Raw genomic sequence first — 24054 nt, 5'->3', positions numbered from 1 at the left:
GGAGATCAGATCACTGTCAGCAGCAGTGGGAGGGGTGTCAGAAGTGATGAGGTCACTGTGAGCAGCAGTGGGAGAGGGTGACAGAGGAGATCAGATCACTGTGAGCAGCAGTGGGAGAGGTGTCAGAGGAGATCAGATCACTGTAAGCAGCACTGGGAGAGGGTGTCAGAGGGGATCAGATCACTGTAAGCAGCAGTGGGAGAGGGTGTCAGAGGAGATCAGGTCACTGTAAGCAGCAGTGGGAGAGGTGTCAGAGGTGATGAGGTCACTGTAAGCGGCAGTGGGAGAGGTGTCAGAGGAGATCAGATCACTGTAAGCGGCAGTGGGAGAGGGTGTCAGAGGGGATCAGATCACTGTAAGCAGCAGTGGGAGAGGTGTCAGAGGAGATCAGATCACTGTAAGCAGCAGTGGGAGAGGGTGTCAGAGGAGATCAGATCACTGTCAGCAGCAGTGGGAGGGGTGTCAGAGGTGATGAGGTCACTGTGAGCAGCAGTGGGAGAGGGTGACAGAGGAGATCAGATCACTGTGAGCAGCAGTGGGAGAGGTGTCAGAGGAGATCAGATCACTGTAAGCAGCACTGGGAGAGGGTGTCAGAGGGGATCAGATCACTGTAAGCAGCAGTGGGAGAGGTGTCAGAGGAGATCAGGTCACTGTAAGCAGCAGTGGGAGAGGTGTCAGAGGTGATGAGGTCACTGTAAGCGGCAGTGGGAGAGGTGTCAGAGGAGATCAGATCACTGTAAGCGGCAGTGGGAGAGGGTGTCAGAGGGGATCAGATCACTGTAAGCAGCAGTGGGAGAGGGTGTCAGAGGAGATCAGGTCACTATAAGCAGCACTGGGAGAGGGGTGTCAGAGGTGATGAGGTCACTGTAAGCAGAAGTGGGAGAGGTGTCAGAGGAGATCAGATCACTGTAAGCAGCAGTGGGAGAGGTGTCAGAGGTGATGAGGTCACTGTAAGCAGCAGTGGGAGAGGTGTCAGAGGGGATCAGATCACTGTAAGCAGCAGTGGGAGAGGTGTCAGAGGAGATCAGATCACTGTCAGCAGCAGTGGGAGGGGTGTCAGAGGTGATGAGGTCACTGTGAGCAGCAGTGGGAGAGGGTGACAGAGGAGATCAGATCACTGTGAGCAGCAGTGGGAGAGGTGTCAGAGGAGATCAGATCACTGTAAGCAGCACTGGGAGAGGGTGTCAGAGGGGATCAGATCACTGTAAGCAGCAGTGGGAGAGGTGTCAGAGGAGATCAGATCACTGTAAGCAGCAGTGGGAGAGGTGTCAGAGGAGATCAGGTCACTGTAAGCAGCAGTGGGAGAGGTGTCAGAGGTGATGAGGTCACTGTAAGCGGCAGTGGGAGAGGTGTCAGAGGAGATCAGATCACTGTAAGCGGCAGTGGGAGAGGGTGTCAGAGGGGATCAGATCACTGTAAGCAGCAGTGGGAGAGGGTGTCAGAGGGGATCAGATCACTGTAAGCAGCAGTGGGAGAGGGTGTCAGAGGAGATCAGGTCACTATAAGCAGCACTGGGAGAGGGGTGTCAGAGGTGATGAGGTCACTGTAAGCAGCAGTGGGAGAGGGGTGTCAGAGGTGATGAGGTCACTGTAAGCAGAAGTGGGAGAGGTGTCAGAGGAGATCAGATCACTGTAAGCAGCAGTGGGAGAGGGTGACAGAGGAGATCAGATCACTGTAAGCAGCAGTGGGAGAGGGTGACAGAGGAGATCAGATCACTGTGAGCAGCAGTGGGAGAGGTGTCAGAGGTGATGAGGTCACTGTAAGCAGCACTGGGAGAGGTGTCAGAGGAGATCAGATCACTGTAAGCAGCACTGGGAGAGGGTGACAGAGGAGATCAGATCACTGTGAGCAGCAGTGGGAGAGGTGTCAGAGGAGATCAGATCACTGTAAGCAGCACTGGGAGAAGGTGTCAGAGGAGATCAGATAACTGTAAGCAGCACTGGGAGAGGGTGACAGAGGAGATCAGATCACTGTAAGCAGCAGTGGGAGAGGTGTCAGAGGAGATCAGATCACTGTAAGCAGCACTGGGAGAGGATGTCAGAGGAGATCAGATCACTCTAAGCAGCAGTGGGAGAGGATGTCAGAGGAGATCAGGTCACTGCAAGCAGCACTGGGAGAGGGGTGTCAGAGGTGATGATGTCACTGTAAGCAGCACTGCGAGAGGTGTAAGGGGAGATCAGATCACTGTCAGCAGCAGTGGGAGGGGTGTCAGAGGAGATCAGATCACTGTAAGCAGCACTGGGAGAGGATGTCAGAGGAGATCAGGTCACTGTAAGCAGCAGTGGGAGAGGGTGTCAGAGGAGATCAGATCACTGTCAGCAGCAGTGGGAGGGGTGTCAGAGGTGATGAGGTCACTGTGAGCAGCAGTGGGAGAGGGTGACAGAGGAGATCAGATCACTGTGAGCAGCAGTGGGAGAGGTGTCAGAGGAGATCAGATCACTGTAAGCAGCACTGGGAGAGGGTGTCAGAGGGGATCAGATCACTGTAAGCAGCAGTGGGAGAGGGTGTCAGAGGAGATCAGGTCACTGTAAGCAGCAGTGGGAGAGGTGTCAGAGGTGATGAGGTCACTGTAAGCGGCAGTGGGAGAGGTGTCAGAGGAGATCAGATCACTGTAAGCGGCAGTGGGAGAGGGTGTCAGAGGGGATCAGATCACTGTAAGCAGCAGTGGGAGAGGGTGTCAGAGGGGATCAGATCACTGTAAGCAGCAGTGGGAGAGGGTGTCAGAGGAGATCAGGTCACTATAAGCAGCACTGGGAGAGGGGTGTCAGAGGTGATGAGGTCACTGTAAGCAGAAGTGGGAGAGGTGTCAGAGGAGATCAGATCACTGTCAGCAGCAGTGGGAGAGGTGTCAGAGGTGATGAGGTCACTGTAAGCAGCAGTGGGAGAGGTGTCAGAGGGGATCAGATCACTGTAAGCAGCAGTGGGAGAGGTGTCAGAGGAGATCAGATCACTGTCAGCAGCAGTGGGAGGGGTGTCAGAGGTGATGAGGTCACTGTGAGCAGCAGTGGGAGACGTTGTCAGAGGAGATCAGATCACTGTGAGCAGCAGTGGGAGAGGTGTCAGAGGAGATCAGATCACTGTAAGCAGCACTGGGAGAGGGTGTCAGAGGGGATCAGATCACTGTGAGCAGCAGTGGGAGAGGTGTCAGAGGAGATCAGATCACTGTAAGCAGCACTGGGAGAGGGTGTCAGAGGGGATCAGATCACTGTAAGCAGCAGTGGGAGAGGTGTCAGAGGAGATCAGATCACTGTAAGCAGCACTGGGAGAAGGTGTCAGAGGAGATCAGATAACTGTAAGCAGCACTGGGAGAGGGTGACAGAGGAGATCAGATCACTGTAAGCAGCACTGGGAGAGGTGTGTCAGAGGAGATCAGATCACTGTCAGCAGCAGTGGGAGAGGGTGTCAGAGGTGATGAGGTCACTGTAAGCCGCATTTTTACTTTAAAGTGTGCAATGATGAGTTGAACTCTTCTTTGATGAAGTTTGTATCTTTATTGAAGGCTAGTATTCTCATGTCTGGTGCTCTCGTCCCCAGTCAACAGGTACCTGCTCGCTTAGAGAACCCTCACCCTTGACTTTCCAATTGGAACATCGATCTTCTCTAAGAGAGGATTCCAAACAACACAATGTTAAAGGCAGGGAAGATTATAACACATCCTCTTCCGTTAATACTAAATAAACAAAAGCAATAAATCTAACTAGAAACACAAGAACTGAGAATTGAAAACTTATATGATTTATTTCAAAGAATATATCATTTAATTTAAATATTTAACAGACAAGAAGGCTACTGGCAAGTGAAAATATAGATCATGAGCTCACAAAACATATATTAGAGATTGCCACACTCAACACACACCAAAAATCCAAAACTCATGGTATATAATCCTGCAAAAACACAAGTGGTCTTCTTGGTCTAGGAATTCACTACCCATGTGATTTGCCCTCATACTAGAATTCTTAGCAGCTGTGAAGTTCGCACCATCTCCACCTCCTACACAACCACTTCAAGTGCCAGATGAACTCACCACTTCATCATCTCTCAGTAACATGTAATCACTACACTCACTGCTGTCCACTCCATTCACTCTGCTTAATTCAGTTTAATATTTGGCCACTCTTCTTAAATTCCAATGTTCACCATTAGTAAGAATCACATGCCACCTGTGAATTTTCTGGACTTTGAACGGTCCCAGAAATTTACTCAACCCTTTTTTTTACCCATCCTTATTTTAATCTTGACCCAATCACCTGACTCAATTATAGGTTTGCTGCCATCCACTGTAGATTCTTGACAACTGCAGGGAGAACTTTTCCCTTCAATCAAATTTTGCACCCAAGAAGGATTAAGTTTACACATGGGTTTTCTCCCTCTCATGACACTACACAGTAGCGTATCCATACTTATAATAATTTCTGTAGTACGATATGCCCAAACAAGATCTGAAATCACAAGCTCCACATGCCGTCTGTTAGTCATGGCTATTTGCCTTTAACCATGCCATTAGCTCTGTCCACAATTCCATTGGCATGGGGGTTATATAATGCTGTGCGTGCATGTCTAATGCCACATGACTTCAAGAAATCTTTCATTTCTGCTGAAGTCAGTTATGTACCAAGAACAACAGGGAAACCCTCCTCACTAAAGACTTCTCTTAGGACCTTCATGGTTGCTGACACAGTGATTTCAGACATAAACTTCACTATCAAAGATTTGGAGTATACATCTACCATTACTAAGGCAAAACTTCTTCCATTACCTAGCTCTAACCCTGACCCTGACAAAGGTCCAATGAAATCCATGCATACACTGTGCCATGGACTGTCTGGATCATTTATAGTACAACTGTCTGTTTGTACACCAACTCTCATACGCTTTTCACTCTCTTTGCATTCTAAACATCATTCAACCTATCCCACAAAATCATCATCCATTCCAGGCCAACAAAATTCCATTCTGAGCCTTTTTTTGTAATTGTTTATCCTAAATGTCCTTCATGAGCAATGTCAAACAGTCTCTTCCGTACACCTGTAGGTGGAAAAGTTTTATCTCCTCGCAACACCACAACCCCATTTACTTCAGATAGCACATCTAAAACTTTGCTTTAAGGTTGCACTACCACATGAAGGATGCTATCTCTTCTCCCTCCTTTTTTTAATTAAACCTATTACACTTTCCAATACATTGTCACTCTCCATAGCTATATGTCAGTATTCCTCATTCACTATACCCTTACTCCACTGAGTAACTTCATGCACACTCGCCATTGCCCCTTCTTGTTCACTTTCCAATATTTTTTTGTATCCACCTGTTGCCAATCAAGGGCTAAGCGTGAAAGACAATCTGCCTGAACACTTTTCCAACCAGGAATGTATTCAATCCTATAGTTGTACTCTTGTAAGCACAAAGCTAGCCTGGACAGTCTTGCAGAACCTTTCCCGGTTCCATCTGGTGATAGAATTCTCAACAATGGTTTGTGATCAGTACGTGGTGTGATACTGCCTCTCCACACATATGTGCAGAAGTATTCTATACCCCATGTTGCTGCCAACCTTGTTGTTGTGCAGATTCCCGTACAAAGTTTGCTCCTTTGGGCATGCGGACCTTTAGATTTTCTGTTTTACTAGCAACGTTTTTGACATATTTTGAATAATATTCAATTAAACCTAAGAAAGATCGCAACTTTTCTTTGTCTTTTGGTGATGGTGCAGATTTGATAGCAAGGAGTGACAAAGATATTCTACTTCCTTTATTAGGAATTGACACTTTTCTTGTCTTATGGTCAACCCTGGTTCCAGAAGGGTATTTAACGTCATTTTCAAGGTGACATTTTGATCTTCAATAGTGTTGCCAAATACCAGAATGTCATCCTGAAAATATATTACATTATCCAAGCCCCTGAAGATTTCATTCATCATCCTCTGGAAGACACTGGCTGTTGATGCCAAGTCAAAAGACATTCTAGTGAATTGATGAGTGCCTTCTATAGTGATGAATGCCATCAGAGCTTTGGAATTTTTATGCAGTCTTATTTGATGATACGCATGTTTGAGATCTAGTTTTGTGAAAAACGTAGCACCTTTAAATAACTTGATGAGTTAAATGATATTAGGCAATGGAAAGTTATCTGTGACAATCTTCTGATTCAACCCTCTTAAATCAACACAAAATCTCAACTTCCTATTTTTTTTTTTTAGTAATTACAACAGGTGATATCCATTCTTACACTGCCACAGGTTCTATTACACCACCATCCAGCATTTCCTTAAGTAGTTCTTTAATTTCTTCTCTAATAGCGGCACCTTTCTAACTTTGTACTGTACAGGGATAGCTTCCTGTTTCAATTTAATTTAATGTACATTCCCCTTTAATTCCCTCATCTCTTTTCTAAACACATCCTTCCCTTTGCCCCCAGTAAAATGTCCACATAAGTTATATTTTCAACCACCATGACCTGGGTGGGGGCACATGGGTTTATAATGATATGAAGATCGTACTGATGATACCACCCTAAAATAGGAGGTCTAGACTCTACTACATAAACCTTGCCTCTAATCTTCCTCTCTTTTAATGTTATTTCAGTGTGCATATACCCTATTATGTTGACCTGTTCACCTTGGTTTCCTCCGGGGTTTATATCTTTCCGTAACAACCTAGCTAGGGGCCATTTTTGCAAAAACTTTTTTTTTTGTATAATCGTGTACAATGAACCAGTCCACCATCAATTCCACTGTTACATTCTTTATGATAAATTCTGCTTTGGGTCTTTGCATTCTCCCTACTATTTATTCTATATTGTTAGGCTCAGATACACATAACACTGTCAATAGTATCATTCCTAAATGTATCCTCTACTCCATCCATAACCATAGCCACTTTCCCTTTATTAAGTTCTTTCTCTCTACAAACCCTAGCAAAGTGTCCTTTGCGGCCACACTTCTGGCACACTTCCCTATGGCATAACAATTCTTTGAATCGGATGAGTGATACCTACTGCCACACTTTGTGTACGTCTTATTGCTAACTCTACTATTGCTGGTAAAAGAGTTACTGTTCCTAACACGAAATGGTTTAGAAGTTGCTATTTCACCTTCTACTACTGTTACTTCCTCAGAACACCTAGCTTCTTTCTTCTCCATTTTCTTCATACAATATTCAGATTCTTCTACCACTTTTTCAATTTCTATGGCATCCTTCAAAGAAGGAGCCATTGCTGCCCACAGCCTTTCTTGCAATTTTTTGGCTTCTACATTGCACAATGAGCTGATCTCTAATCAAATCTCTGTCACTGCCCCAAATTTACATTTAACTGAAAGTTCTCTTAAATGAGCAACAAATTCATCCACTGACTCACCATCCTTTTGTGGTTGAGTATAGACTTGAATCTTTGCATGACAACATTTGCGATCTTTGCGAACCTCAACTCCAACCTTTGCCTTGTTTCTATAAATACATCCTCAATCGGTTGTTGTGACGGAACGACCGCCGACAACGGGTCCCCAGTGCTGGCCGCGTCCATAGCAACATACCCCCGGGGCACCAGAGAGAGCCTAGGGGGTATGACGTCTGAAGCAGGAGGCGTTGGGACGTTCAAAAACAGAGAAGACGGACAGAAACGGGACGCGAGAGAAGGGACGGAGAGAGACGCGCCATGGAGACGAACCGAGGACCGAAGGAAAGGAGAAACGGAACCCGGCCGAACGGAACCTCCCGGAAAGGAGAGGAACCACAGGGCACCTCCCGCCCCTCTGGAAGAGAAGCTGGGAGACCGCCAAAGAGCCGGCCGTGTCCCCGGAGGGGCGTGGCCTCCGCAGGTACGTGTGTACCATAACTGGGGCATTCTGACGGAGTGGCTGTCAGGAATAAGGGGTGGTTGGGGGAATAAAGGGAGGAAGCCGGGGTGGTCCTGCAGAGCAAGGGAGACCCTCTAATGGAAAGGGAAACCTGACCTCGAACTCCCTAACCCACATATAGGAGCGCCGCTACAAGAAACTCGAATGAGAAAGGGAAATTCCTGGGATTACACCAAAAGAGCTAAGGGCACAACAATTAAAGATTATCCCGTCACAACCGCCACCCCTTCTACCTATCCCCGCACTACCCTACTAACCCTGTAGAGACTTCTTTCCCCGTACGCCCCACTTACCTGCTTTTGTTCTTCTTTTTATTTCGTTTCTGGGAAACCTGGGCGGCTGGAACAAGGGGAAGACCGGACCCCTCTCAAGGTTGGACCAGACCACATCAGGATCACCGCAAGAGCCCTGCAAGGAAAAGAAAGGGGTCTTGAGTGAATATAACCGGACAAATCTTGTGAAAAGAAACAAGAGATTAAAACAGTCCGCAGTAAACAGAACTCAAATAAATCTGTTATCCCCTCAATTCTTGGCCTGTCACATTATTCCAATATCTCTCTCACTTGGGATAACGAACCCGTTACAGTTGTCCTGCCTGGTTAACTGCCCTGGGTAAATACTTAAACACATGGTGCCCCTCTTACCTAAAGAACTAAGTAAACTATCTATTTTCCTGCTAGAAGAGAATCCTAAGCCGTCTAAAGCGTCTAAATAATTATCGAAAATGTCTATCCACTCCTCCCATTCTATTGGTAGGCTCCTTGGTTGGATTGGAGATTGTGGTGGCGGATTAACCGGTTACATCCATCATTAATTAAAACAAGACAACACTTTGTGTGCTTATAACTAAAAGCTCTACATTTAATAGTTGCTGTTTTTTTAACAACTGTACACTTGTTACCACAGATATCCTCTATTGTTATTACTTGGTGTGCCCATCACCGCATTGAGCACAAACTATATATTTTGTAGATCGAGGATCGGATTGTGTCACGATAAAAGTTAGTTTTGTTTAGGTGAGCCCATCCCTGCAATAGGCACATTAACTTCCAGTAAAGTTTGTAGATTTTTTTTTTTTTTTTTACATAACTCAGGTGTACACATCACCACAGCAGGCATTAAATCGTTGTAGAGGCTCATCAATTAGGTGTGTCCATCCATCAAGAAGGTGTATCCATCACCACAATGGGCACTGAAATGTAGTATGGATCAGATAACACCTTGTTGTTAGCGTACGCTATTGAAGCCTTTCCCAACACCTTAAGATGGCCGCCATGTGCGTCACTGTGCGTGATAAAATGTTTCTTTTCATAGGGAATAGAACTTTTACATTCAGCGCGTAGAACGTCAGCACATTCTCCAGCTTGATCTCTACACAGTAGTTCAAAAGATGCGTGCACACAGAGATGCTGTCCAACTCACCACAATAGCGAGACAAGGTAATAAATGCTCTAATAGAGCTTGCTTCCTAAATAATACACACAACCTACATTTTTAGGCAGTAAATAGTTTCTGAAATGCAAATAGGTGTGCATGTGCACGATTGTGTGCAGAAAACATTTATACCGTCAATCCACAAGGCCTTACTTGAACATCGTCATAAGTGGGTTCTGAGCATCCACACTGAGGATTCCATGGGGTACCTGGCGCACTGTAAGTCATCGCCAAAATGTAAAGATGAGCTGTACTCTTTTTTATGAAGTTTGTATGTTTATTGAAGGGTAGTATTCTCATGCGTGGTGCTCTCTTCCATAGTCAGCAAGGAATTGCCAGCTTAGAGAACCCTCACCCTTGACATTCCAATTGGAACACTGATCTTCTCTAAGAGAGGATTCCAAACAACATAATGTAAAAGGCAGGAAAGATTATAACAAAGTGCTTTGGGGAAAAGTGGCAGAACTCAAAGACAGTCTGCCACAGGCTCATGTAATTCATACACTGAGTCACCAATGTGTTGGCGAACACATCATAGGGAATTCATTGCCTGATGAAACAGCCAAATCTGCAGACAAGACTGCTTCTTTAGCTATGATTACTCATTCGCATACACGGGTAGATGAAGAAATATTGACTGCCATAAATGCTTCATGCACCGGCACTCCTTTACCAAAAGCATATCCAGCAAAATATTCCTACCACTTAAGTGCCCAAAATATTGCTTAAACTACTATTTTCGAGGTGGGTGATCAGGATAACCCCAACCAAGAGAACAGGCTAGAATTCATTAAAGCAACACTTGAAGTTGTAGCATGTACACATGCTGGGGTGGCAGCCACAGTATCTCCATTACAAGAATGCTACTGGTGGCATGGTCTGTACAAGCAGACAAAGCAGCATGTCCTTAGCGTGACATTTGATAACAAATTAAAGGCTCCTCCATCCAGCGCCTACCCAGACCCTCTCTTATTTTAAAATAAACCTCTCCAATGCATGTATTTAGATCATTGTGGCCCCATAAATTTGGATGTGCATTTCTTTGGGTGAGGGCACAACGATTGGCTGATGCTCACAGTTATTAAAGATTTCAAGTCTTCATCAGGACTGCAGTAGTTGCATTCCACTTGGACCAGGGCCCTGCTTTTGACTCAAAAGCTAACAGGGATACCATGGGAAGGCTGGGTGTGGCTGTGCATTAGTCCACTCCATACCATCCTGGGGAAATTCAATAGTGGAGAGGAAAAACCAGGACTTAAACCAATTCTTAACAGCTACAGTATTAGGTTCAGGTCATAGACCGATCCACCACCTTTATGGACTCCAGAGAGCATTAAATAATCTGCTTAGAAGATCTTGGGTGGCCGAACCCTACATAAGGTACTGTTTGGCATCGAGATGTATGTCCCAGATCTTGATGGTCCTATAGTAGTGGCGGCAGACACACCTTTTGACATCAATGAATGTCTCACTGCCCTACAGGAACTCCAAGACTCCTGAGATGAGCATACTGCCATGCATGCTGCCACTCAAGGAGCAAAGGAGCAACCAGCATCTACTGGCTGGCTCACAAAAGTTGGGGACCTGGTTTGAGAAAAAAATAGCGGTGAAGAAAGAAGTTTTCCCATCATACCTTGCACCAGTGCCAGTCCTTGGAATTCAAGGTACCAGAATTGTGATTTTGCCACCGCTTGCTGGTTGGAAAGACAAGCACTTTGTTTCCATTGATCGAGCAAAGTTGCATTGTGTGGCTGATCTTACACAGTAGGCCCGAGGATTCCTAGGTAGTTACCCAACCCCTCTCACTACCCTACAGGAAAGTCATCTTCAAGCATTAAACAACACTAATATTGCTTACCCTAAACTGGGAGGGCGGAGAATGAACGTTTTTGATTCCTGTTACCACTACAAATGTAAGAGAGGCAACAGACATAGGTCTACAGTCTTCTACGGCTACTCTAAACAACAGAGTATTTATGAGAAACCACAATTGGAGGTGTCTACCAGTTCTCTTTCACCTGCTGTGGCTGCTGTCTTCACACAGACTGCTTCTGGGAACTTTGTCAACATTGATGACCTCATCTGATTCTTCTACCACTTCACTTCATGGTACACGCAAATTTCTTCATTGGCTGAAGCACACTTATTTGATTCATCCATGGTGCTATTTGTGGATTATACTTGCTTTAATTGCTCTCTTCTTGTGGATTGGATTTGTCACAGTTTTCTTCTTGCTTATAAATAGCCACTATCTTCCGGAACGTTCAACTGTGGAACTGGTAGAGGAGGTGTTGAAGCCTCATTCGTCTTCTCCCAAAGTGCAAAAAGACCTGTCCCTGGTGAACATTTCTGCTGTTCCTGATGGAATTGTTTGGGACAGGGTCCCCTATGATATTTTCGGTCCTATTCAGATTTCATATGTTTTTAAAGTAGCTATGAACAGTGTGAACACCGGGTGTTGTATCTGACGATTGGGACATAAGAACAGTTTCAATACTTCCTTAACTTGAAAATTATACTGTATTTGAAAGTGAAGATATGTATATGGATTCAGCATAGTATGGTGAAATGTTTTATCATTACTATGCACACCATTATCTACATAGAGCTAGTACTCCACTTACAATGCTCAATTATACACAACGGGAGCACTGCTGGGCTCCACCAGTGGGTAGTTCAAAAACATGTTTAGAGAAAGTCCCATATTTTTCTCAGGATATTTCAGATCCTGTTTTTTTATTATTTTACAACAGCACCTTCAAAAGCAAGGAAAAATATGCTGACCAGCACAAAATGATTTTACTCAAATTTATATGTTTCCCAATTAGCTATTAAAGGGTATGAATATTGGAAAGATAAGATTGATTTAAAACCAGTTTGGGGAAATAAAAGCTGGCAAATGCAAGGCATGGATGCCTTATTAAAATTGTGTCTAATTCCACTGCAGATTATTTTTCTGAATGGCAGTGCAGTAGACCACTTGCCGAGGTCTAACAAAAAGTATAGAAGTGAATGTGTCCAGTATTCCCTCAATTGCACATTTTCAAAATTGTCAACATCTGGTTAATTACACCGAAGAGCAGCTCAATGGTACTGTACAGAATGGTACATTTAACTCCACACATTCAGGTCCCAATGGGTTAGTTATTGTGGCCGGTGGACACAAATGGTGGCTATGAACATTTTATAAACCCCTCGTAAGGTTTTAGAGCAAGCAGACCGGATGTTAGACCTGGTATCTGTTGGCGTGTTTTCCATGTCTTTTTGCTTTCCGACCTCCTGTTTTTATGGTATACTGGATTTGTTTTTTGCTGGTTTAATGTGTCTGCGCACTTTACCATTGCAGATCAGTGCTAAAGTGCATGGGCTCCCTGTATAAATTGTATTGGTGCTACTAGTGGGCCTGCAGCACTGATTGTGCAACCCACAAGTAGCCCTGTGAACATGTCTCAGACCCGCCACTGTAGTGTCTGCGTGTGCACTTTTGCACTACCAATTCCACCTGGCCAGACCCAAACCTTTCCTTTTACTAAATGTAAATTACCTATAAGGTAGGCCCTAGATAGCCCCATGGGCCGGGTGTAGTGTATTTAAACGGTAGGACATGTACTGGCGTGTTTCATATGTCTTGAAAGCGAAATACTGCCAAATTCGTTTTTCACTATTACAAGACCTATCTATCCCATGGGTTAACAAGTAGATTGCCTTTAAATATCTTTTGAGTGCAGTTTCCCATTGGGAGCAGATAGAGATATGGAGCTTGGGCTCACTGAACTCACAATTTTAAAATACATCTTTGGGTAGAGTTAGTTTTTAGATTGTCTGTTTGAAAATGTCACTTTAAAAAAGTGGCCATTTTCTTGCTCAACCATTCTGTGCGTCTGCCTGCGGAATCTACATCTGGGTCAGACTGACAGTTGGGCAGTTAAGAATTCCCTTTAGACAGTTACCCAAAGGGAGCAGAGGAGTGTCATCCAAATCCTGATGGTAGGCTCTCTCAGCAGCAGGTACCTGTGTTTGAGGGCACCCCTGCATGAGCAAAGGTGCCCCCACGAACTCCAGCTCCATTTTCCTGGACTTCGTGAGTGAGGGGACGCCATTTTACATGTGTACTGGACATAGGTCATTTCCTATGTCTAGCTACATAATGGTAAATCTGAACCTGGGCAAGTATGGTATCAAATATGTCAGAATCATACCCCAATACTCTTGCCAGTATTGGAAATATGATTCCATCTGCTCCTTAGAGGACCCCCAGCCTTGCTCCTACCAGCTTCTGGGTTTTCCTAGGCAGCCCAGGCTGCTGCCACCCCTCAGATCTGTTTCTGCCCTCCTTGCTGCTTCAACAGTTCAAGCCCAGGAAGGCAGAACAAAGGATTTCCTTTCGGAAATGGGGGTAACACCCTCTCCCTTTGGAAATAAGTGTTACCTGGCTTGGGAGGGGTAGCCTCCCCGTGCCACTGGAGTGCTTTGAAGGGCACATTTGTTGCCCTCTGTGCATAAACCAGTCTATACCGGTTCAGGGACCTCCAGTCCCTGTTCCGGCACAAAACTGGACAATGGAAAGAGGAGTGACTACTCCCCTCTCCATCACCACCCCAGAGGTGGTGCCCAGAGCTCCTCCGGAGGGTCCCTGGGTTCTGCCATCTGGAATCAAAGGTTGGCAGAGACCTCTGGTAGCATCTGAGTGGACAGGTCAGGCAGGTGACGTCAGAGCCCCCTCCCGATAGGTGCTCTCCTGCCTAGGTGACCAATCTCCCTTTCAGGGATATTTAGGGTCATGGGTGGGTCCTCAGATTCGGCTTGCAAGTTTCCAGCAGGACTCCTCTGCAATCTCTACTGAGACTTCTAGCCACTGGAACCGCAACTGGACCCTCCAGGAACCGACAATCTGCCTCCACGACGAAGACTCAGCTTGCAACATCGTTTCCACAGCTCCTTCGAGCTTCTGCAACATTTCCCCGGCTGTGCATCCTCTGAGGGCGGCAAGACTTCAGTCTGCACGAGAAGGAAGAGGGAATCTCCCCTAGAGTGAAGGAGTCACTCCCCTACATCTGCAGTCACCAACTGCAATGACGGCTGGCTTCATGGATCTCCTCTCATCCTGAGCTGTGGGAATCCTGCATGACAGGTTGTGGTCCGGAGTGTTCCTCTTGGTCCTCTCTGCCAGCTGTCCAACTTTGGTGGAGGTAAGCCATTTCCTTCCCGAGCAGGACAGTCCCCCGTGCACTGCGTCTCTTGCAGCTACCAAGGCTTGTTTGCATCACCTCCGAGGGATCTTCAGCCTCTGTATAGCCCCAGCCTCCAGCACTCCTTCCTGCGATGCACAGCCCTCTGCATGCTTCTCCTGCAGCGTGGGACCCTTCTCCATTTGTGCTGCGGGGGCTCATCTGCATCTCCTGGTTCCTCTTCCAGTGGGTCTCTTGTGGGGGCTGCCTATTCTTCCTGGACTCTCTGCCTTGCTGAGTGTCCCACTAAGGTTCCCCAGTGGGTTGAGTCCTCCTGGACCGTGCTGGTCCCTGGCAACTCCATTTTGTGCTTCACTGCGACTTCTGCTTTTGCCAAGGCTTGTTGGTGGCTTTTCCACGCCACTGACCGACTGCAATCATCCTCCAGGAACTCTTCACCTGCTCCATGGCTGCATTCCTGTCTTCATCCAACCGTCGACCAACTCCTGCAACCACAGTCGGGTGGGTAGTAGCTCCTGCTCCCCCTGGACTATTCTGTGACTTCTGGACTTGGTCCCCTTCTTTTTACAGGTCTTCCTCTTCAAGAAACCACTGTTGGCTTCTTGCAATCTTGCCTGGGTGTTGCATTTTCTTATTTTCCTTCCTTTTGGGTGGTTTGGGGAAAATCCAGTAACTTACTCCTTTCTTACTGGTCGCTAGGGGTCACTGTGGTACTTACCTTTGAAGTTTCCTAGTACCCGCAGCTTCCCTCTACACATTCCACTTATTTAGGTGGGGGTCCTGCATTTACATCCCATTTTTTTAGTATATGGTTTGGGCTCCCCCTAGGGTCACTATTGTCTATTTGCACTGTTTTCTATCACTTTTTTTGCCTGTTGCTGATAACTAGTGTATAAAAGCGCTTTGACGCCTCGTCAGGGGTAGTAAGTGTTATATAAATACTATTACAATACTGTTACTATTACAATATTTAGCGTGTTTACTTACCTCCTATTGAAGGGTTGCCTAGCTACTGTGTTACTGTGTAAAAGGGACCTTTATTTTTGTAACACTGAGTGGTTCTTTCATGTGTGTGAGTGCTGTGTGACTCCAGTGGTATTGCATGAGCTTTGCATGTCTCCTACATAAGGCTTGGCTGCTCATCCACAGCTTCCTCTAGAGAGCCTGGCATCTAGGCACTGACTAAACTACACTGATAGGAGATAGCTGGACCTGGTATAAGTACCTTAAGTACAGAGCACACACCAGGCCAGCTTCCTACAGGTAGTCAGCAGGCATTGGCATGTACAGTACTCTCCTGTTGTCTCCAGGGTACATTGGGTGGGGATGGGAGGTTCAGCTGGTGCAGGCAGGTACCGTGCTGCCCTGAGCCCCCCGTCTCCAGGGTACATGGGGAGGGGGGGTCAGCAGGTGTCGGTAGGAATAGTGCTGCCCTGTGGCTCCCCGGTGTCTCAGGGTGTACGGGGGACCCCCGTCCTCCTCCCCCACCTCGGCCGGGATCGAGGCCCCGGGCCCGAGCTGTCAGTGCAGACTCCGCTCGCGCACGTGCATCTCACGTGCGGCAAGTAGTGCCCTTCCGCATCGGCAGTGACTTCCGGGTTGAGATCTGACACCTTCCGGGGCGTGGTGGTCTGACCAATCACAAGGCCTGTGGGGCGTTACAGGCGCCGAAGGCCTACCGGAAGCTCCCGTTTTCTCCTCGTAGCCCCGCCCCCTTGACCTCGTATCCCCGCCCCTGCCCTGTCAGTCAGCGGTTGCCAGCTTCTGATTGGCTCACCGCCTCCTTGTTTTGAAGCCGTTTTGCAGCCCCGGAGCCTCGCGAAGGAGCGGATTTTACGAGCGGAGGCGGCGGTGAGTGAGCTCCGGGGGCAGCGGGGCTGTGCCGGCCGTTCATGCTCCTGGAGTGAGTTTGAAGTGGGGTCGTGTCCTGAAGGGTTGACCCCCCCCCGCTCCCCACACCTCCCTGGCCCTGGGGTACCCCCGGGTGTGCGCTCTCTGCCCCCCCCCCCCCTTCGTGTCCTCGGGGCGCCCGGGCAGCCCTGGCCTCGGTACCTGCCCCACGGACGTGTTAGTTGATATTAATGCAGATTTAACGGTGCTTAATTTGTGCCGGTGCTCAGCGCCACCAGTTATTTGTAAACATCGCCACAGACTTAGGCGCGTTCCCCAGGCGGTGGCACTATGTGTGCACTGTCACGCACAGACACATTGTAGAGCTTTTAAGTATTTTCATCTTTACAAAAATGAGAACTTTTGGGCTTAAACCTGCACTTTAAAGTGACATGGAGTTTCCAGCTGCTGACAACCTGTGTGGAATATCTTGGGCTCTACACGTCATTGGGGGGTGTGTGTGTGTGTGTGTGTGTGTGTTTAAGCACTGAGTTTAAAAGCATCCTGCAGCGACCAAGGCCTGCACGCCCAGTGTACACTGGTTATAATACCATCAAAGGAGAGCCTAGAAGCAGAGTTACACCGGGACCTGCCAGTGCTCACCACCTTCAGTTCTTAAAAGCACGGGCTGAGACGGGTCCCTATCGGGCTCTCCATCTTTAGGTCGAGCACCCAAGCCATTTGACCTGTTATAAGTCTTGTGGGCGTTTAACCACGCCCACCTCACACCCATCACTTTCATTTGTGCGTCTTTCAAAAATCACTTGCTGTCATTAGTAAAGGCTTTACTTTTGTCCCGCCTTGAAGCTGTTTTTGTCACACTTTGCAGACTGGCCCAGTAACATGGATTACTGCGCGACTGCCACATCTATTTCAGCAAACTGTTTCTTTTGTCTCTCCTCTTTGTGCTGCATGGCGGCCATGGTGCTCACATCGCAAACCGGCACAACAGCGTGAACTCGATCGGCGGTATTGAAGTGCTGGTCATATCGTTAACAGTTACCTAATAGAGTAATTTCTTGGGGCTCGCCCCTTAAAACACTTGAAATTGGTGAATGCTTTACTGCACCAGAAATCCTCAACACGAAAGCATCTCTCCCGGCACAGCAGGAGGGCTGATACAACAATATTCACTGCACTGAGGAAACTCGTTCCATAATGCTTTGCAACCATTCTTTTCAAATCATTTTTGCTCTTAACTCAGCCTGTGGTGGTCCTAGGACAGCGGGACCACCAAAACCTTCACACCAACATGCTTTTCATGCTCTGCATCATCTTGGGTCCAGATACTAAGTTAGTGGGGCCCCAAAATAATAACCCCTCCCACTATTCAGTGTCTGTTTTCTCATGGCTACAACTTTTGTGTTATATTTGAGTAGGTTGTGTTTTAAGGGCCTTCTTTGTTATATCATTGCTAGAGGCCTGTTAGGCCTGAATATGTGTAATGTACTGTGTCCTCTAGGGGCTACATTTATGGTTGCACTGCATTATTTTCTGCCAGTTATTTTTGTGTTGTTATGCCCTCTCGGGGCTAACTATACAGTTAGATGACCATGTTTCTTATAGATGCATTAGTTTTACAAAACAATTTTGCTCATAACGCAGCCTGTTGTGGTCCAAAGACCATGGGACAACTTCAAAACACTGACCACAATGCACTCTCCCTGTCTACACCATCTCTGGGTACCCACACTATGTTAGTGGGGACTGCAAAATAATAATCCCCACCACCATTCGTTATCTTTTTAAGCTTTCTCATGGCAGGAACTTTTGTTTGACCTCTGGGAGAAGTTATATTTTATGGGCCCTGATTGTAGTATCATTGTAATAGTTCTGCTAGCCTTCAAAATGTGTAATGCTCTACGCCCTCTAGGGACCAAATATATAGTTACACTGCATTACTTTCTCCCATTCATTTTTCATGTGGTTGTGCTCTTTAAGGGCTGCTGCATAGTTACATGGCTATGTTTCTTCCAAATGCTATTTTTACTGTGGTGTCCTCTAGAGGCTGTTCTATGCATTGCAGTCAACATACTATATATAAAATTTGCAGCACAAAATTCACACAATAATGCTCTGCAGGATGTTGATTTTGCAAAACACTTTCGCTCATAACTCAGCTTGTGGTGGCCCTAGTACAATGGGACCACATTCAAAATGCTCTTTCTGGCTACATCATCTGTGGGTCCCCACACTAAGTTAGTGGAGACTCCAAAATAATAACCCCTTCTACCACTCAGTGTCTTTTAAGCATAATCATGTCTTCAAAATTTGTTTTACAGTTGGGAGAAGTTTTGTCTTAAAGGCGTTGTTTGTAATATCTTTGCAGTAGGCCTGCTAGCCCTAAATGTGTCCTTTATGGGATAAGTATATGGTTACACTGCATTACTTTCTCCTGTATTATTTGAAAGGGTTTTATCCTCTTGGGTCTAACAATATGGTTACATGACCATGCTTCTTACAATGATAAGTTTAGTATGGTGCTCTCTAGGGGATGTTTTGAGCATTGCAGTCTAATGCCGAACGTTTATTTCTGATAAAGGTTTATGTGATGATTGTATATGTTTTAATCATCTCACTTTATTACACTTGTGGCCATAATTCAGGCCAATTTAACATCATTATTACACTATGACTGTTTGAAAACTCCTAATATGTTTGGATGACCCTTCTAGGTTATTTCTCTGGGTACTCCTCCATGGCTGTCTTGTGTCTTTTTTGGGGGAATTGTGTTAGCCAGCCAGCAACTCTGATGGTAGAGTGGTGAAAGTGGTATTCTGTTGGAATTAGCATGGCAGATTTAAATTGGGATGCTAAATGGCAACATTTTCATTTTTTACTGCAGATCAAAAGAAATGTTAACTCTGCAGCAGCCTCCCCCCTCACAACCCCCCCTTCTTGCTGCGTTTGATGTAACTTCTAATAGACTCGTTCTAGTCAGTGCTTTAAATGGGCAGGTACTCTCTGGTACTGCGTACCTGCACTTCTTTAATTAGAAGGGGAGAGTACCTGCACTTCACAGCACCGTTGCAATACGTTACGTTGGATGAGTACCAGCACTTCTCAGGAGCCAACAGGTACTCTAAATAGAGCGTACGTGCACTCCTATATTTCCATTTAAAGCACTGGTTGTAGTTCTCTCACATTCTTAGCATTTCAGAACTGGAGCATTCAGTATTCTTCACAGCAAAGCTATTGTTCCCTGGCATGTTTCGCTAGGCACCCAACGGGAACACCTGGCGCTGGAACTGATTCTTGTAAGAGAGACTTGGCAGAAAACCTGGGTCTCGCATACCTTCCCCAAAGCTTATGACTTCCATTGTGATGAAGAGGAGAAGCATTATAGTTTCATAAAGAAAAGGTACAACGCCAAGAACAGCACGACTACCACATGAAGATGTTGTAAAGTGTAGGACCGTCACCAGGAGTAAAGATCCAGGAGGTGGGGATGTCTAGGTCGCTCAGGAGGATGTCTTGGCACACCATTGTTAAGAAGGACTTGGCCAGTGAAATAAAAGGGTTTTTGAGTGAAACAAAGTGCTTAAGATTCAATTTTACTGGCCGTTCTGTCGGAACTTGGAGTTGTCTAGGCTTTGTGTGAACCAAGCAAGGTCTAAGCTGTTCCAGTTGGGCGCCTTACTGGGCGTGCTGTTGCAGGAGCTCCCAGGGGTGGATCTCCCATGGTAGACCAACAGGGTTAGATACCTTGTGATCTGATTGACGAGGGATCCTGACACGTTTCATAGGCTGAAATGGGGCAGGGTGATGGAGAGCCTGAAATCATCGGTGAATTTCTGGAACACTCTCCGGCTATCCCTGATGGGTAACATAGCCTTGGTCAAGATGATTTTTTGCCTTGGTGTTTGCATATTTTCCAGGTTCCTGTGTATGATGTTCCAAGGCAGACCTTTACGGAACTAGATAAAATGATTGTGGAGTTACTCTGCGCCACTGGGAGGAGGCGGGTTGGCCTCGCCACACTGAAGCGGACCTGAAGGTGGGGTGGTATGGAGGTGCCCTGTATGGACCACGAAGCGGTCTCCCTGCCAAAACTCCTGATGCTGGGAAAAAGTGTCCCTAGCTCCATGCCATATATTGTGCAATGGGTTTGCCAGGTATGGGAGAGGGCTGCTGAGACATGCTCCGTATGCGCCGGGCCTGTGCATCTGGACTCTGAGACTCTTCTTAAAGATTGCACAGCTGATGACGGGAGGATTGGAGGGCCGGAGGCTGCAAAATGGTGCAGGGCTTGTACCCAGTGACAGGGTTGTCTCCTTAGCAGATGCAGTGGTTACTTTTTAAGTTGGGAACTGGGCAGTTTTTAACTGCTAAAACAGCCGCCACATCGAGAGGTATTTGGCCCATGTTCCCAGCGGTACCCCGGGAGTCCCTGACACTGGTGGCTTCAATTAATTTAGCGTGTGCGCGGTGGCTGGTTTCACAGGTCTACAGGGCACTGCGGGATGGCACCCACCGCCCAAGCTGGCAGTAAAGGGTAGACGGCATGATGCCTTTTGTAGAACCGTAAAGAGCCTTGGATTGGGGAACTATACATGAGGGGGGCGTCTACTAACGCCCACCTCGAACTAATCCAATATCATTTTGTGCACCAGGTGTACTTGGCACCAAAACTGCTGCACTCTGTTTACCCTGGGCGTCTTTAGCACAGAACCCGGGTACTGCCAAACTGCCTTTTCCCTTTGGAAATAGGTGTGAAGGCTGGGGAGGAGTAGCCTCCCCCAGCCTCTGGAAATGCTTTGATGGGCACAGATGGTGTCCATCTCTGCATAAGCCAGTCTACACCGGTTCAGGGATCCCCCAGCCCTGCTCTGGCGCGAAACTGGACAAAGGAAAGGGGGGTGACCACTAGCAACCTTGTATCGCTTCATCCTGCTGGCTTTCTTGACTGTTTCCAGGTGGTGCATGCTCTGGGGGTAGCCTGCCTCCTCTCTGCACCAGGAGCTCTGAAGAAATCTCCCGTTGGGTCGACGGAATCTTCCCCCTGCAACCGCCGGCAACAAAAGACTGCATCACCGGTCCTCAGGGTCCCCTCTCAGCACGACGAGCATGGTCCCTGGAACTCAGCAACTCTGTCCAAGTGACTCCCACAGTCCAGTGACTCTTCAGTCCAAGTTTGGTGGAGGTAAGTCCTTGCCTCCCCACGCTAGACTGCATTGCTGGGTACCGCATGATTTGCAGCTGCTCCGGCTCCTGTGCACTCTTCCAGGATTTCCTTCGTGCACAGCCAAGCCTGGGTTCCCGACACTCTAACCTGCAGTGCACAACCTTCTGAGTTGTCCTCCGGCGTCGTGGGACTCCCTTGTGTGACTTCGGGTGGACACCGGTTCACTTTTCTTCTAAGTGCCTGTTCAGGTACTACTGTGGGTGCTGCCTGCTTCTGTGAGGGCTCCCTGACTTGCTGCCCCCCCCCCCTCTGTCTCCTCATCAAAGTGGCGACATCCTGGTCCCTCCTGGGCCACAGCAGCATCCAAAATCCCTAACTGCGACCCTTGCAGCTAGCAAGGCTTGTTTGCGATCTTTCTGTGTGGGAACACCTCTGCAAGCTTCTTCACGACGTGGGACATCCATCCTCCAAAGGGGAAGTTCCTAGTCCTCTTCGTTCTTGCAGAACACCAAGCTTCTTCCAACAGGTGGCAGCTTCCTTGCACCTTCATCTGGCATTTCTTGGGCTCCTGCCCACTCTCGACACTGTCGCGACTCTTGGACTTGGTCCCCTTGTCTTACAGGTACTCAGGTCCGGAAATCCACTGTTGTTGCATTGCTGGTGTTTGTTCTTCCTGCAGGATCCCCCTATCACGACTTCTGTGCTCTCTGGGGGTAGTAGGTGCACTTTACACCTACCTTTCAGGGTCTCGGGTGGGCTATTTTTCTAACCCCTCACTGTTTTCTTACAGTCCCAGCGACCATCTACAAGCTCACATAGGTTTGGGGTCCATTCGTGGTTCGCATTCCACTTTTGGAATATATGGTTTGTGTTGCCCCTATACCTATGTGGTCCTATTGCAATCTATTGTAACTTTACACTGCTTGCATTACTTCCTTTTGCTATTATCTGCATAATTTTGGTATTGTGTACATATATCTTGTGTATATTTGTCACCCTCATACTGAGGGTACTCACTGAGATACTTTTGGCATATTGTTATAAAAATAAAGTACCTTTATTTTGAGTACTTCTGTGTATTGTGTTTTCTTATGATATTGTGCATATGACATCAGTGGTACAGTAGGAGCTTTACATGTCTCCTAGTTTAGCCTAAGCTGCTTTGCCATAGCTACCTTCTATCAGCCTAAGCTGCTAGAAACACCTCTTCTACACTAATAAGGGATAACTGAACCTGGCACAAGGTGTAAGTACCTCTGGTACCCACTACAAGCCAGGCCAGCCTCCTACAGCCATAGGTTGGACAATCACCATGGATATTAGGCAGAGCCTTTCGGACTGGTCCTGACACGTAAAAAGAGGCAGCTTAGCCGGCGGTTCCTACTGCTGGAGCTGTTACTAGCAGAGCATAGGATTGCATTAGGTGGGTTTCGCTGAGCCCCCCGCTTCCGGTGAATAGGCTGAGGAACATGGCAGAGTGGGCTGATGCAGAGGAATGGCACATGCAGAAGGCACGTAAGGACATTAAGCTGGCTGATGGTATGAAGCCATGGGCGGCTATGCTAGCAGAGTTGTCTGAGCCGCCTGATGTGAGACCCCATGAGGGGTCTATGGTCAGGGGCTGAGATGGAGATCTATGCGGACTATCTGGGTGGGGGTCCAATAACGCTGGAGGGCCTGGTTTTGGGACACGATGTGTCTGCTGGCCTGAAGGTCTCAAATAATATTGCATATGTATGCGCACCTTTCACAGATTGGTAAGTTATGGATGACAGATGTCCTGTCTTTACTAATGACACAGTAGGGCTGGGGGGGATGTCCTGGGCTGTTTGACTTGCATTACGTCAATGTATGAATAATGTTGGAAACCTAAAATCGAGTTTGTTAAAAATGCCAGCAAAAATGTATACAAAAAAGTGCTTAAAATGCATGTCCCGAGATAAGGAACCATTGAGCATTACGAAAGACCTTGGTAGCCCTGGTGAAGGTTTTAAAATTGAAAACGAATCGAATAGCCGTATTCTGCGCAACTTGGACCCTACGAAGAGAGGCGGCTGCAAGCCCTAGTTAGAAGAAATGAGCTATATTCTACAACCAGTAAGTGAATTCACAACATAGGCTGTGTAAGAGGTGGAATGCAAGGGAAGGTTTTCCTGAAAGTCCTCATTTGATAACAGGATGAAAGTTCCTGTTAAACTAAGAAGACCTACTTTCTTTATCCAGCAGGAAGCCCAGGCTGGTTAATATGTCAGCTGATGGTGGGCATCTCATGTTGGAGACCATCCAAGCGCATCACTTCCGGTTTGGAAGCAGTAGGACTGGAGAGGTTGAAGTTCAGTCACGTGGCAGATGGACAACCATTTCTCTGGTCCTGAGTTTACCCTGCTTGCTTCTTGAATCTGAAGGTAAGCTGAGTGTCTATATAAGAGATCTCTTAAAATTCGTGGACCACCATCACCGTGTGCCTGATCAGCGCAGGAAGCTTCGGTGTAGAGTTTCATCTCCAGTGTCCTGCCCATGGGCGTTGCACGGATTTGTAAAATCATCCACATTGCCCAGTTGA

At 47.0% G+C, this 24054-nt stretch overlaps 2 protein-coding genes across 5 annotated transcripts in view; one reads left to right on the top strand and one right to left on the bottom strand.

Annotated features, from left to right (window-relative positions):
• The window catches only part of GXYLT2 (glucoside xylosyltransferase 2), a 169921-nt gene extending 161684 nt beyond the window's left edge, over positions 1 to 8237 (bottom strand). The window contains exon 1 of the mRNA XM_069206110.1: positions 8147 to 8237. The gene's annotated coding sequence lies outside the window, so the exon portion shown is untranslated. The remainder of the gene's footprint in view (positions 1 to 8146) is intronic.
• A 7990-nt stretch (positions 8238 to 16227) lies between these two features.
• Positions 16228 to 24054, top strand: part of SHQ1 (SHQ1, H/ACA ribonucleoprotein assembly factor) — a 166511-nt gene continuing 158684 nt past the window's right edge. The window contains exons 1-2 of one of the 4 annotated variants that reach the window (XM_069206105.1): positions 16260 to 16327; positions 23715 to 23896. The gene's annotated coding sequence lies outside the window, so the exon portion shown is untranslated. Of the gene's footprint in view, positions 16380 to 23714; positions 23897 to 24054 lie in introns of all 4 variants that reach the window. The other 3 variants (XM_069206108.1, XM_069206107.1, XM_069206106.1) reach the window with 3 other exon arrangements.

This window comes from Pleurodeles waltl, chromosome 9 (genome assembly GCF_031143425.1).
Source record: "Pleurodeles waltl isolate 20211129_DDA chromosome 9, aPleWal1.hap1.20221129, whole genome shotgun sequence".
Taxonomy (NCBI): Eukaryota; Metazoa; Chordata; class Amphibia; order Caudata; family Salamandridae; genus Pleurodeles; species Pleurodeles waltl.
This window is presented reverse-complemented; position numbering and strand designations above follow the sequence as displayed.